The sequence below is a fragment of the Diadema antillarum genome, unplaced genomic scaffold, assembly GCF_040938485.1.
Source record: "Diadema antillarum isolate AM-2024a unplaced genomic scaffold, OU_Dant_1.0 scf00000133, whole genome shotgun sequence".
Lineage (NCBI taxonomy): Eukaryota > Metazoa > Echinodermata > Echinoidea > Diadematoida > Diadematidae > Diadema > Diadema antillarum.
Window position 1 is genome coordinate 677,798 of NW_027271022.1, and position 15,631 is coordinate 693,428.

General features: G+C 35.8%; 2 long non-coding RNA genes across 2 annotated transcripts; one reads left to right on the forward strand and one right to left on the reverse strand.

The window, feature by feature from the left end:
- Positions 1-537: 537 nt before the first annotated feature.
- LOC139720758 (uncharacterized) lies at positions 538-7,025 on the reverse strand. The gene is made up of 5 exons (XR_011710179.1): positions 6,524-7,025; positions 5,549-5,870; positions 3,463-3,687; positions 1,039-1,116; positions 538-656 (listed from the first exon to the last, which is right to left on the reverse strand). It is a non-coding gene; the product is annotated as an uncharacterized lncRNA (long non-coding RNA).
- Positions 7,026-13,299: 6,274 nt separating this feature from the next.
- LOC139720760 (uncharacterized) lies at positions 13,300-15,285 on the forward strand. The gene is made up of 3 exons (XR_011710181.1): positions 13,300-13,429; positions 14,373-14,450; positions 15,021-15,285. It is a non-coding gene; the product is annotated as an uncharacterized lncRNA (long non-coding RNA).
- Positions 15,286-15,631: the final 346 nt, after the last annotated feature.

Consider the following 15,631-nt stretch of genomic DNA (forward strand, 5'->3'; position numbering starts at 1 on the left):
TTCATCACGAATTGAATTCATTCATACAATAAGTTGCTTCATTCAAATTATTCATTAAAAAACCCGCATCATAACAAGCCTGGTATTTGGTGTAACAGAAGAAAAGTTTGGCAATGCATTTAGTGCAATTAAAACAATGAATTTGATGCCTTCCTATTAGGACTGACGGACCGTTCTGGTCACTTGGTATGCACAAGTTCATTGTGTGTTTGAACATGCATTCCAAAGATTATTACGTCGGGCAAAATTACGCATATTTCTTTGAAAATGAGTGTACTGCCTGACCACCTGACAAAAAAAAAGAAGAGAAGTCATTGTATTACATGGGCTAATTCAAGCTGATGGGAGATTTTTTGCACAACACTCACCATTAAATGCTTTATATAAGTCATTTCTGATGTAAGTTTCGGGCAAATTTGGACATGACCATTCGTGACGATAAGTTTTAGAAGAAGATATGACAGCAAATGTCTCTGATGGAACACACACGCATGCGCCTTGATGGATTACGGCTATAACATCAGCGACCTGTCCTTGTTGTCGGCATGTGGAGACGCATTCTATTTCGGTCTCCACGGTTCGATTTGGCAAACCCCAAAGAAGACTGTAGTTTTGCAAGGCGGGTGATTTCACGTAGCATCCAAGAAAACCTGGTTCTGCGATAAGAAATAGATAAATACTCCATGATACACCCCCTGAATATGAATCATGCTTTCGCCATGCTGATGAATGACTATGACTATATGACGCTATTATTTCCTCCATCAGATTGTTTATTCAAACTGGCCTTTTCACTGCATTCATTCGAGAGCCTAAACATGCTAACCAGCACACATACGTACCAGTGTAATCTCTTAAACAATCTTTTTGATTTCATAACTGACACCGATCTTATGAAGACTGGTGTATGATTTGCATTGTGTCCACAAACATCAACTGATTTTCATGTGAAAATGTTCCTAGTTCTACGAGAAAGTTAATGGTCTCTTAATTCATCTTCCCAAAAGGCAGCATGGGTACGACCACTTGTTTCCTTACCTTGGCACTTTAGCTTTACTGTTGTACCAGAATTACATTCGGCATTTGTCCAAGAACAGCTCATCATACTTCGCGAATCTGTGATACGAAAATTCAAATGCATCTCGATGAATTTTATCAATCATCAAGAATGAACATTATACTAGATATTGAATTGATTAAGCTCAAACTGCTTTTCCCAGGGTAACAATGGGCAATACTCTTCCCGACTTTCATGATATGTGAAGTGCATTACGATAGCATCAGCAGAAGCACCATATTAGGAAGTCTAAACATCCTAGAATGCAATTATTGTACAGTTGATATTCCGGTGTCAAAAACAGAAAAATTTGACTTTTTATAATATTGATGTGACATCTATCAATTTTCAAAATCAGTATTGAACAATTAAAAGACAATCCAAATTAGCGAGATTAATAGACTGTGCTGGAACAGGGACCATTTTCTTTCCAAAGATACTATGGCTCCTGAATAGATGTGACGTGCTGCTGAAAATATTTTTAAACGAGACAGCCCATTTACAAAGCAGTTCATAGATATCTTACTATAATGCCGCGATTTGAATGGACGTAAATCAGACCATGTCAGTACATTGTCACTTTCGAAAAACTGATTACAAGAGGCATTTGAAATGTGTTATGTAGACTATGAGAGGTGTTTTTTTTTTAATCTAGTTACAGTTGTTCAAACATATCATTCTTTATAGTTTTGCATTGCTATTCTTATTTCCTTAATTCTGATTTATGGCAAAAATATGAAATGTATCTCGGCAAAATGTTATGCCACATTCGTGTAATATCATGATGATCAACTGATAATGTACTCACAAAGTTTAGTATCGAAAATTAGTCTTGAAACAGGAAAGAAAATTGAGAGGACTCAGGAATCAATACGAAGTCATTTTTATTTATAAACATTAAATGCCCACCATACAATTTGTATCTGTTTACAAAGTAACAAGAGAAGTTTTGTCATCGAAACTGCGAGAACATTAAAAAAAAAAATTATATCACTAGTCTATTGGAGAGTTTGTAGACTTAGATAGCCTGTCATTTTAGTGGACATAAATAGACTTCCTATACATCATAAACTTAGATTTTAGTTTGATTTCAACAATAAGCGTAAAAAAAGCCTCCTCATTTATTATTTACGCTGGAATGTTGAGGTGAATTCAAAGTTGAATAAGGAAAAAAAAATCCCAAATAGTGAGATGACTATAATAAAGTCATCTCACTATTTTGGGATTTTTTCCTTATTCAACTTTAAATTTACCTCATTACATTACATTACATAATATTACGTATTTACATAAGGAATAAAGAAATCAGGTTCCATTATATATTGATTTCAATAGATGTCTTTTTACTTTTATATGACCTCGTGTTTTTCATCATTTTTTTCATTCCATTTTATACTTCTACCTCAAGAAACGCAAAAAAGCCTCCCATCAATGCCTTGCATCGATTTACTGAATAAAAACATTATCTGTGACATTTTCTTTCGTAATGTATAGGCCTACTGCCTGGTGAGAGAAACAAGGTGATGACCTATATGTGTTGCTTTTCCCTTCAATCACTTTCAGGCCTCGCATATTCCAGCGTACATGGCAAGGGAAAATAAAAGTCTCTCCAGCGTGCAATCAGCTATATTTCTTTTTTCGTATACAATTTTAGAAAGGACGATACATTTTGCCAAGTTTAAAAGATGTTGTGTGTATGCGTGTCCGATATCGCTAGTTATCAGAGTGGAACAATGAACATACATGAAGCAAATAAAGATTTTCCGTACGTGGATGTAAAACAGGCAACATTCATCATTAGCTCACCAATTGCATATTTTTTAACTTCATTTAGATTGTATGACATGTGCATGACTGTAGTCACTAATCCATGTTATATAGTTTGATGCGTGCACGACAGATTTTTAGAGCTATGGGCGGGATAGGGAACTATATGATTATATACGGCAATTTCTGCCAGTAAGAACGCACTATACAATATATCTGTTTTTGTCATGTTATTGTTGAATTACTATTGATAACGGGAAGTCGCAAAATTATGGCTTGTTTGTTTGTTTTTTCTGTTTTAAAATGAACATGAATATTATCTTCTACTTTTATTTTGATAGTTTTTTATGGGTACAGAAACAGGATATCCTTTCCGAATCTATGAATAGTGAAATTGAATTGGTGATAACCAAATAATTATGTTCAAGGCATTATTTGCTGTTGTCGATTGAAGCATAATAGTACAAAAGAAACAGAAACAAACGCCAAATGTTTTCTCTAAATTTACAAAGAAGCGGTGATTATAAGTTTAGGATAAGGTATTAAAGGGTATTCTCTCTTTTTTTAAAACGAAACAATATTCATATTTTGCATTGCACTCAGTTAAAACTACAGGTACTGTAAAATGGGTCACTTACATGGCGAACAATCTTCGACCTTGATCCAGTTTGTTGCATTAAGATGAGAAGGTACAACTGAGGCAGAAAAGGTATGAAATGCTGGGAATCCGAGCTCTCCACAGATGGAATGTGCCATGCGGTCAGTGAAGCCGTCTCTGCAAACAAAGTTGTCCGTAGCTGATCTCAAAACTACAAAACCGCCGAGAGGAGATTGTCCCCCAATCAGTTTCATGGCCGGTTCACCTTGTTTTGAAATAAACATAATATAGAATAGAATTTGATTTTAACATAGGAAGCTGAGTCTAACATAGACTCATGGACAAATTCAGTGTAAGGCAATAGCATCCAATATAATTTCTATGTTCTAGATATGTTCATGAAGAAAAGAAAGATACATAAGTACACTCCTTTTAAACGATGGAACTCATTTCTCTTATCCGTAAGAAGGGTACTGTTTGCAAACAGCTTTTTCAACAGCCATTCGGCCTTAACTTTGGAATTTCTCTGAAGCATCATGTTTTAACTAAAAAAAAAATCACGTTCTATTCCGCGTATTCAGAAAGTCTGCTAATGGTAGCGTATTCACATATGTAATGCATGCTACTTTCTTACGTATCTTCCATTCTACGGCCCCTTTGCATTATCCTATTCATGGCTTTTTATAGTGGTGTTTTTATTTCGTATCTTATGCTGAAATCGTTACACATTTAATTTGAATTCGTGACTATTTGTTTCATCGATTACTTCTTTGTGTTACATTTGAAATAAAAAACAAAACAAAATGGAAATATGTTCAAATCATACAGCAACTAAATTCACTGCTCGAGTTTACAGCCTGACTACATAAATCCCTAACAAAACACTAAATGTTAATAAGTGCATGGTAATAAAACATACATATTCGCATAGATTTGTTACTCATGAAATTGGTCTTTAATCATTTCGTTTTCTCCTTATAATTTTTCTCCTTTTCTGATGTCCAAAGAAGTTTTAGAGCTACTTATCTACACTTAATTGAATTGCTATAACCATGGGGTATTCCCTTCGTGACTGATCTTAGCAGAAATAGAATTCACATAGAGCTCCAAACTGTTGCTTAAACAATGACTTGGAAACACTCATGATTTACACACTGTAAATGCTGTAAGCACTGAAAACAAAAACGCTTTAAATCAACCTTTTTTAACAATAAAAGCCAAAAATCCTCACACAATTACTTCTGAAACCTCACCATTGCTTTGTGAATATTCAATCACAACATTCAGTCATACATTATGCCAAGTCCTATACAATGTACTGTCCATGCATGTATAAGGTACATGTCATAAATTTGGACTCCCACGAGTTATGCAACCCACTAGTCATAATAGCCTAAGAGTCATACAGCTTACGAGTCATAACAACTCACGAGTTAGACGCTAAGTGCACAAGGCCCGTGAGCTCGACATCAATGAAAATAGGCCCACGAGCTATACGGTCCACCATCTCGACAAATGAGGCCCATGAGCTCGACACGACCACATTCCAGCACTGGCCTTTATGTACGCAATGTCGGTCTCGTTATATCATAGACCTGTTTGCCTAATGTTGACCTCGTTGGCACTATAGAATGTCTGACTCACGGACCTTTTTTTTTTCGACGTCGAGCTTGTGGGATGAACTATAAATAGCTATCCTTCCCTTAAGTAAGAAGATATTAGCGACATTTGCTCATGAATGCATCTAACGGTCACCATAGTAATCCGCGTAATTCACCTGAAGTCTGCACACTTTGCACATGTATTTGACTTGTTAGTATTATACTGAAGTCAAATTACTTCTGACATAAACATAAAACCAGAGCAATCACAAACCTAATCAGTATGACATAATTCATCATTATTTCTGCAATGACATGTCAATATACCTGCAACAGGTTAGGCTATCGATCAAATGACTATACGTGGCCTCGGTTAAGATTGATTTGAATTGAATTGAATTGAATTGAATTGAAAAGATAGTAATTGTTTATGGCAGTAAGTCGTAAACGGCATGCATATCCATTCACATTATGAAAACCAATATGTCATAGTGTCAATTACTTTAAGAACTAAAATCAAAATACCTTTTAAACATGAGGCGGTGACGTTGACTCGCACTGGATATATGTATCTTGAGATTGTTTTTATATAGTTGAAGTCTCAGCTTGTGTCCAAATGAGAAGATGGGCGGAGATTTTTCATTATTTGTAAGCAGAATCACACTTTTGGTGCTTGCTATTTCATCCTCTGCGGATAATTTCACAAACTGATTGTTTAACGATTGCAGCAATAGAACAATCCTCTGGCCCTCGTATGCTCGTATTTCCCACGTGTTAGCAGCGGAACTGTTCTGTTCGTCTACTCTCAACTCGGTGGTTACATACATCGAACAGTTGATGGTAAGACCTAAAATCAGAAAAGCAGAAACACAACACAAGTAAATTTAAAATAAAACAAAACAATAACATGATTCATCATGACTTTTAAAGTAACCCATCAGTAGACGATAGACGTACTGTACAGAAAGTGGTTGATACAGAATACAATTTTTTGTACACATTGTATGTAACTTCAACACAGTCCTTGGTATTAAAGTGACAATAATTGTGTAAACTCTTGCCTAATATATTTTAGACTAAGTAGATTTCAATGGGTCCATAATTATGATAGTATCCGTTGGGATTCCTCCATCTTAAATCTTTTTTCCAAGTGAACTCATGAAACACGAATGAAATAAAGATGGCTATTTTCAATATTCCAATAGTTAGAACTATTGACTTTTAATTTGAACGACGAACTTATCCGTCATTTTATAATCAGATTATCAGAAAACTCTGGTATTTTTTGAAGTTCATTCAATTGAATCAATGATGAATTCTCTGAACTACGGTTGGACTTCGAAGTCTGTACAGAGACACAGTTATTCGAAAATTCTCCCCCTGCCTTCCGGGCTAACAGGTACAATTTTTTTTTTCTTCTAGTAGGAATTGTTAGACATCTTAGAAGAAAATAGGGGGAAGATTTTGTTTGAACAAGGAATGACACTTAAGACTACTTACCTATGAGTTCCGATAAGCGTAAAGGAGGAAAAGACAACATGATTATCACCAATATCCACTTGTTTAGAGTGACAGTCATGACTTTGGTCTTCATCTCTAGTTGAAGTATATGAAATACCGCGGAATGGCTAAAAGATCTCTCAGAGAAACATGTGTTGCACCAATATTAGTGACAAACAAAATGGCGTCAGTAAATGCAGCGCCCAAGTGAAGCTTACGCACCTCAGACAAATCAGAGTGACAGAATCTCTCACAAGCTTCCTTCCCTTCGCGTGATAGATTAATAATAATAATAATAAAACATAACAGTCCCTGGATTGTCACGTATCACGCGATATGAGACAATGGCCAACTATCTCTCTCTCCCTGGCGTGTCCGATGCGAGATGAAAGCGAAAATTAACTCCATGCTCAAGTGGTATGTATACACAATAGAAAGTGAACATTAATGGGGAAGTTATAGAACCAAGAATGACGTTGCTTTACAAGTCTCCCATTAGGTTGCACGTAAAATCTTGAATGGACGGCACTCTTACATTATCGACTTCTTTTCACTTGTCAAGGTAGTCACCATATTGATAAAAACGTGATACGATATCATATTTAAGCAAGGAATAATGGATGAGTGGAAAGAAGATGACAGCAAAATCACAATTAGTTTCAATTGATGTGATTGTCAGAGTCCTCACTGTAATATGTAAAATTTGAAGGTTTGTTTTTTCACTTCTCATTTGCCCATTGCTGGCTTTGTGATTTTTTTTTTTTTTAATGAGAGAAAATCGCAGGTTAATTCAAAAGAATAGAAAAACATCACTATTGTACAGTGACAAATTTTAGCAACTGTGAGATTCAGTGGGATCTTTCTGTCGTGGTAAAAGAGATAAACAGTCTTGTAATAATCCATTATACAGCCATACTTACAATGTACATTATCTGTTATCTGCAGAGTTGATGCTTTTCATAATGGGGCTCTTTGATTGCAGAAATTGAAACTCCAGGGATCTACTGAGACGAATAGCTCATATTCCAGGTGAAAACACAAGCAGGAAGTAAAAAAAAGAGAAAAGAAAAGAAAAAGATTTTGAGCTCAATGGTCGCCGTTTAGTCAAGGGTTCAGGAAACTAAACTTTCTACCTCTTAAGCGCTGCATTGACAATACGTCTCATGAAAACCACATACACGAAACCCATTATAATGCAATTAAGAATCGTGAGAAACGATATATGACATAGGTAGGCACTAAAAAAAAAATTAAGACAATTCTCAATGGAGCAAACTGCACCTTTTGTCCTGGAAAAAAAAAATCCTTTCCAAACGGTAAAAGTGCAGACAGTGGAATTGAAACTCAATGCTCCGGGTAAAGCTAGATTTATTGATATTCGTCTTAATAGTTGATCTGACAGAAATCTCTCGTCATTTTGTGTGTGAAATTGGGCAACTCGGTGGAAATTGGTGTGATTGTAGTCAAGTGGTTTAAGAACTTTTACCAGGAGAATGTCCTATTAGGTCTGTTGAATTCTTAGTAAGATTATAACTTTAAGACTAAATGCACTTAAATTGAAAATAGTTCTGTGATCATTTTGATGAAAAAAAAAATCACCATGTATATATATGTATCATATATATATATATATATATTTATACACACATATATATATATACACATTATAGATAATCATATACATATTAAATATATATATATATATATATATATATATATATATATATATATAACAGCAATAATTAGTTTCTGCTCGGAGTCCTAAGAAAGTATAAATTCACAACAGTAGGTCAATATAAAAACTCCGTTAGAGACTTAAATTTGACAAATTTTCGCCCACAGGGCTCTGTCAAGTCAATACATTTTGTTAATGTATTGACTTGACAGAGCCCTATGGGCGAAAATTCGTCACATTTACGTCTCTAACGGAGTTTTTATGTTGACCTACTGTTGTGAATATATATATATATATATATATATATATATATATATATATATTCCCACTCCAAGACAACAAAAGGGCAAGAGACTCTTAATTTGCGTTTTCCGTGGTCTTTAATAAAGGAAAACATTTGTATTTCACAGCAGGTTGCCCAAAACCAAATTCCATAAATTGTCGATTGAAAACAGGTGTATTGATAGCAAGGTAATAAACCAACCATTCTTTATACATACAGTGTATAAGATTAGAACAGGGAATGCGGTCTGCTAGGAACTGTAATATTTTGGAAGAAAAACTTTTATGACCCTCTAGGCTTGAAAAATTAGCAGGCTGCGTCCAGCCTCTCTTATTTTGTCTCTCCGCCAGTGCGACTATGGCTGCACGAACGAGACAAACACAACCAGTGATTACACGATACCCCTTCGCCGTGCGAACCATGGCTGCTAGCATCATGCACGGGATAAGAATCACATACAAACTGTGGCATCACGATATCCCTCCGCACGAAGGGATAAGTACCACTACTTCAACTATCAGTGATTACACGATATCCCTCCGCCTGTGCAAACCATGGCCGCTAGCGTCATGAGCGGGATAAGAATCACAACAGTATGTGGCATCACGATATCCCTCTCACGAAGGGATAAGTACCACTACTTCCGCGGGTAAGCCCAGCCCTCGCCTCGGCGGTCGGCCCAGACATGCTTATCCATGCAGTAGTCTTGTCCCGGGAATAAATTGTTTTAACTTTCCCCATTTTCAATGTACGTTAAAACTGATGTATATATATACATATATATATATATATATATATATATATATATATATATATATGTGTGTGTATATATATATATATATATATATATATATATATATCAACATATTGAGAATTCACGTATTGGCTCCACAAAGAATGAAGAAATAAACTGGTAATGCATTTTTTTTTTGCCAATAAAGAATGAGTTTATTCGACTCGAATTCTCAGCCGCCTCCGCCTTCTTCAGGAGTCTTGTCAATACTAATGAAGAAGGCGGAGGCCGCTGAAAATTCGACTTGAATGAACTCATTCTTTATCAGCAAAAAATAAAATGCATTACCAGTTTATTTGTTCTTTGTATATGTATATATATATATATATATATATATATGAATTATATGAGTTTTATTGCAAAACGAGCTAACTCCATTCTCGGTAAGTTGAGATATTTATATAATATTGACTGGCCCTGAGGGAGGTACCAGAAAATATTGCCCAAACTGAAAGCATATTGCCCGAGTCGAAGACGAGGGCAATATGTTTTCAGTGCGGGCAATATTTATCTGGTACCTCCCGAAAGAAAGGCCAGTCAATATCATAATTATTACCTATCCCTTAGGTAAATTAAGAAAATATGTGAATACGGCTATACACTGACACAGATCAAGCCACATTTGACTACCTGTAGACCATCAACATGTTGAATAATTGCAAAATTGTTCATCAATGTATATCATTCAACTCCAACTTCAAAGATACATATGAAGTTGTAACAGGCAAACTTCAAACTTCTGAACGCTCTTACACTTTATTTTTACTGTAAAACTGATAGTCACTGTGCAATTACTGAGCACAATACCGTTATGGACTAGTCATTGCCTAGTGCTGCTGTAAGTGGTCGACCTTGTATGAGCTGATTTATCAGCGTTCTTCTGCGGTGCGTGTAACTGACACCCTGGACGTCGTGGAAAGTTTTCTTTTCGTGGTAGGATCTTTTACAGAACAAACGGGCTCAGTTATCAGAAGAGTTTTTAGAATGATATCTGTAAATCATTAAACAGACAATAGAATGTGACAACACGTTTATCAGTCCATATGAATTGAAGCTTTCATTCCACCTGATTTATGAGGTTTTCGCTTAAGCACATGTATAATGAGAATGACATTCGTGTTAACGAGTCTGATAGATGATCTGGTTCTAGTTTCATTCTGAGAAAAGATATCCTTTGACAACTGGACTCTTGAACTGTTAAAGTGAAACTGTTTTTGACAGAATCCCTTTGATGAACCTCGTGGATTACATTAAGTGATATCATAAAGGTCTGTGTTTTCCTGATACCCTGCGACAGAGTGATTTGTATAGGGTGTGTGCTCTCTAAACGACCCAGTTTGATTCACCGTGACGAGTTGCGCCATGCTGTCTTTTACTACAGTGTTATGAATGATTATTGTAGGCCTAAGAGTTTTGCTGGAAGATAGGAGCTGTTCATTCTTCCCTAGTTGATGCTTTGATGAAGTCCGGCTAGTGAATCAAACATGGGGACTTACGGCAATGGCGTCTTTTTCAACAAATGGATATTTGTGATCATACTCTCTCTCCCTGTCTCAAATATTTCAAGCTTGATAAGTAAGTAATACTATTTTAAAGTTTTGTACCTCATTCAGAAAAAAAAAAGATGTTGTTCGTTGGTTTCTTGTTGACTCCCGATGATTCTGCAAAATTAATTGTTCTAAGTTGCCTCTGTGTTGACTGGTACCCTTACAACTCTCTGGAATCCTATGCTGGTGTGTTTCCCCCCCCCCCATTTTTTTTTAATATCCAAAAGAGAAATTTCAGACAAACATTTATACAGATGCACTCCGATACGCAACAGAAATGTGCCCAATCTGAAAGGGGGTCATACAAGTTTTTGTTTGTTTGTTTGTTTATTTGTTTTTTTACCGTGATTCAAAAAAGTTTTTGGAAAAAAAAAAAGCTATACACCTACTCGTCAGACCCTGATTTAGGTTGCTTTATACATCTAGACAAAGTTTCTAACATTCTGCAAATGCGTTGGGAAGAACTTGAGAGGAATTATTCGTCGGTCATATTCCACGTTTGTTTGTTGTTGTTTTTTCTTCCCTGCTGCCTTATTTCAGGTGACACTCTGGACTGTTCGAAGAGCCTAACATCCATTACGATCCAGGCAGATAGCGCTATACGTGTAGTTAATGACAGGTGGCAAATACAAGCACCCAAGGGTCAAAGAATTGTTCTACGGCTTCAGTCGATCAACAATCAGTACATGAAAGTCACTATCGAAGATAAGACATCAACCACCAAAAGTGAAGTTGTACTTTTGAATTACACGAAATCTTCATCCATCTTCTCACTCGGGAGTAAGCTCAAACTTCGCCTGCGGATTTACAGCCGATTCGGAAATATTCTGTACCCAGTGAAAGTCAACATCACCGCGTCATGTTTAAAAGGTAAGAGAGCAAAACATACGAATCATTGTAAAACCACCAAAAGGTTTTAGTTAAAAATTCAGTCCATCAGTACTCTCCGTTGAGATTGCTCAATTTTGTAATATCCAGTTTGTTTTGATTAGGTCATGCATATTCGGAAGAGTGCCCAAAGCATACAGTACACCATGTGTGTATACCATGCCTGGTTCAGGTGTAATAATTTTACAATTCTTTCACTACGGGCAAGGCCGCACACATTCGCTCTTATTGTTGTTTAGTATAGCATGTCTTAAGATTTAGGAGTGATAACATCAAGATAAAGTTAACACCATAGGAAGACCGCTATTTCGAAACACTTAAGTACAGTGGATTTAGTTCTTTGAGACAGACAACACTCAGGATAGAATGCTTTATCAATATATCAACTGATCAAAGCATCGACAATTTTATGGAAGACAAATCTTGCTTGAAATGTAGATATTAGCATGACAGATATACGCAATTGGTAAATACAAGAATATCCGTTCGATGATCCATTTTGTTTCATCATGGAAAAAAGTCCATCTCAGGTATATTATGCGTTTTTTAATCTTTGTATTATTTGCTGAGACTGGTGGAATTTCGCTCACATTGTAGGCAACCCCCCCCCCCAAAAAAAAAAAATAGAGAAAATGAAAATGCATACAAAGAATTAAGAGAGCACCATATGAATAAACAGAACTATTACTCTGTGTCGATAGAATAAGAGATGACAAGAATCTTATGTGTAATAGCTGTGCAGGAAGTGATGTTGGGTGTTATCAGTCTAAAGATTGATGGATTGCTAACATTTATTTTCTTCCGAGATAGCTACTGTAACTTTCCAAAGGTTATTACACGGCCCTCTAGGGTCGCACCCCGTTGGTAGTGAGACAGTCACTCATAAATAATAATAATAATAATAGTATGAACACTTGTAATGCGCCGGTATCCATCATGAAAAGATGCTCATGGCGCAAGAAAGAGAGGCAGAGAGAAAAAAACCAGTGAAAAGGAGGTATGAGAAAAGGAATGAAGGAAATGTTTACAAAAAAGCTTGTCTAAATAACCAAGTTTTATATATGCATGACTTTTTTTTTATCAATCTCTAGATGCTACAACGAAAGATGACTGGAAAAATAAAAGGGAAATAAACTCAGCAATAAAACCTTAAAACGTTTAGCTTAATGAGATCGAACAGATGCAAGAATGACTTATATACGGGCCTGTACGCGTTTCTGTTGTCCTCCTGATGTTTGAGTAATACTGCGTCTTTCATGCGTAGTGTGATAGAATAATCAATAGCAATTTTGAAATGAATATTTCATGAAATTTATTTTAGGTTTTAATCTTATTTTATAAGCTTATTATCATAACGTTTGTATATTCTGGATTCATTTCAGACAGATGTTTTTTTTTATCATTATTATTTTAAACTGAACACGTATGCTTGGAAAGATTGAATGTGTAGTTATTTTGACATTTTTCCGTTGTGGTTCATCAGATGAGCCGGTCGTTGAGCTCATCGGAGGACGTTCCCCACTAGAAGGCATCGTGGCGTTGAGATCATCTACGAACAGCTTTGTTTGCAGTGATGGCTTCACTGATGAGGCTGCTGATTCGATCTGTGGAGAGCTTGGTTTCCCGACATTTCAAGGGATTTCTAGCATTAGTTTACCACCCTATTTCAACCGGGATTTCAACGCAACAAAGTGGATCAAAGCTGAAAGATGTCCCCAGCGTAAGTGAATATGTTATACATTAATAACCCGTTTGAGTTCTTCAACGTTACAAGTTAAAGGAATGTAAAACAAAATTAATTTTAAAATGTATCCGAAGTTAAATGGTAAATGAAATGCAATAAGCCGAAGATTTTTTTTTCCATTTTACGAAATATTAAGAACTTATTAGGTCCTACGTATGTACAACAGGAATAGAGATCGAGCATTGAGGGGGAAAAAATGGTTACAAGATATATGTTAAAGTTGTAAGGGCAAGAGGCAAATAAGGTATATTTTTTTTTTCTTGAGAAGAAAAAACACATTTTTTTCCCCTGCGGGTGGGGGTGGGTAACGGAAATATATCTATGTATCTATATATATATATATATATATGAAAAAATGGAAAAAAAGAAGAAATTCTGCTATCTATATTTTGTTGAACATTAACTGAAAATGGCCAAAAGCTTTGCATGATACGCAATCAGACAACAAGGAGAGAAAACCATTCAAGAGAAAGGAGCGATGTTATTCTTTGGTAAGACACCGATTATTGTCCTTAGACATGTTTCAAAATATCAAATATTGTTCGTCCATTTCTTTAATTTTAAACATTCAGTTTCTTCTTTGTTTTTCACAGTAGGGATAATTCTCATCTGTGTTGAAATCGTTCAGGATGCAAAGGGGTTATAATAGAAAATAATATGTGCTAATGTTTATGTCACTGTTGGAAGCATCGATATCATGCATCAAGGTACTGCAAATGGAATTTCTTTTCGAAGTTTTGCGTTTTTATCGCAAATATATCGTTATACTCCAAAGCACAACCGATATTATCTCTATCGAATTCTTTTTAAAGACTTTTTTTCATTGTTGCTTGTTCCCTGTAGAAAGTAAGGAAATATCTTAAATTTAACGACTGCCTAATCTGGCGTGAAGTTGCTCTCTTTTAATTTCGTTGCACAGATTCGCAAAATTTGATGTACTGTTCATGGACAACTGCCGAATGTCTTTCTAGAAAAGTTGTGCAGCTAAGATGCCGAGGTGTGTAACTCCTATAAATTATTATTATTGATCTTACCTATGCTTCATTTGAAGAAATTGTACTCTCCTCATGTTGCATGCACAAGTTTATTCAGCGTGTAATGTAATGCGCCAATCATTATCGACTAATAAAGCCAATAGAGGATTATACTAGTAACGTGATGGAGTTATCAGCCATACAGTAAATATTCATACTCTCACAGACATGCAAAAACATGAATATTACAGACATAATGACGTCACAGTCACCATGACAGCCATCATGAAGACTTAACCTATGTGTTATTTTACCTCTAATAGACGCCATGTTTGGAATTTTGCAAACGTTCCTCGCCTTGTGACAATATCGAAGGATCATATCGTGAAGAAAATCAGTACTCTCATTTTCGTCATGTTTCTCAGGTTTTCTTTTCGTTAATCTCTCCACAAACGTATCAATTTCTTAAATCAATGGAATACGAAGTATACAAACTCTTAGCTTGCTTAAAATAGTCATCATTTCCCAAGGGGAGAGATGATTTGACTTGATCTAGATGTTTACCCTTGCTCTCTATATATCTTTCGTCACAGAACCAGGGTATCTTGGATGCTACACGAGGCGGCCAAGCTCTCCAGACAAGTCATTCATTCAAAATCTCACTAGACATGACGTGCAGTCAAATTTACAGTGCGTCTCCATTTGTGAAGAGTGGGAAGAAGACGCCGATATAGCTGTCATACACCAAGGCGCATGCGTGTGCGTCCCATCAGACACATTTGCTATTATGTCCTCTTCTCAAACTAATCTTCACGAGTGGTCATGTCCGAGCATGGCGGAACTGAAACACAGACCTGATCTGTATTATGCATTTAATGGTGACTATTAATGTGTCAATTGATTTTTTTCTTTCTATGTATGTGTCTTACAGATAGTTTTCAATAGCTTATAAAAATGTTACATTGCATAAAATATAATGGCAGTTGACCTAATAGGCTACCAATCAGATCAATACCACTGTAGCAAATCATACATAAGTACCTACATTGTCTGATAGATAATTTAGCAGCTATAACAGGATGCCACAACGATGCTACTTCAATGAGAAACTTACAGTAAAGTAAATCTAAAACAGACAGGATAGATTGCACAATATTAATATACACACCGTTATCCTGTTCTCCACAATGTTGAATTATAAAGA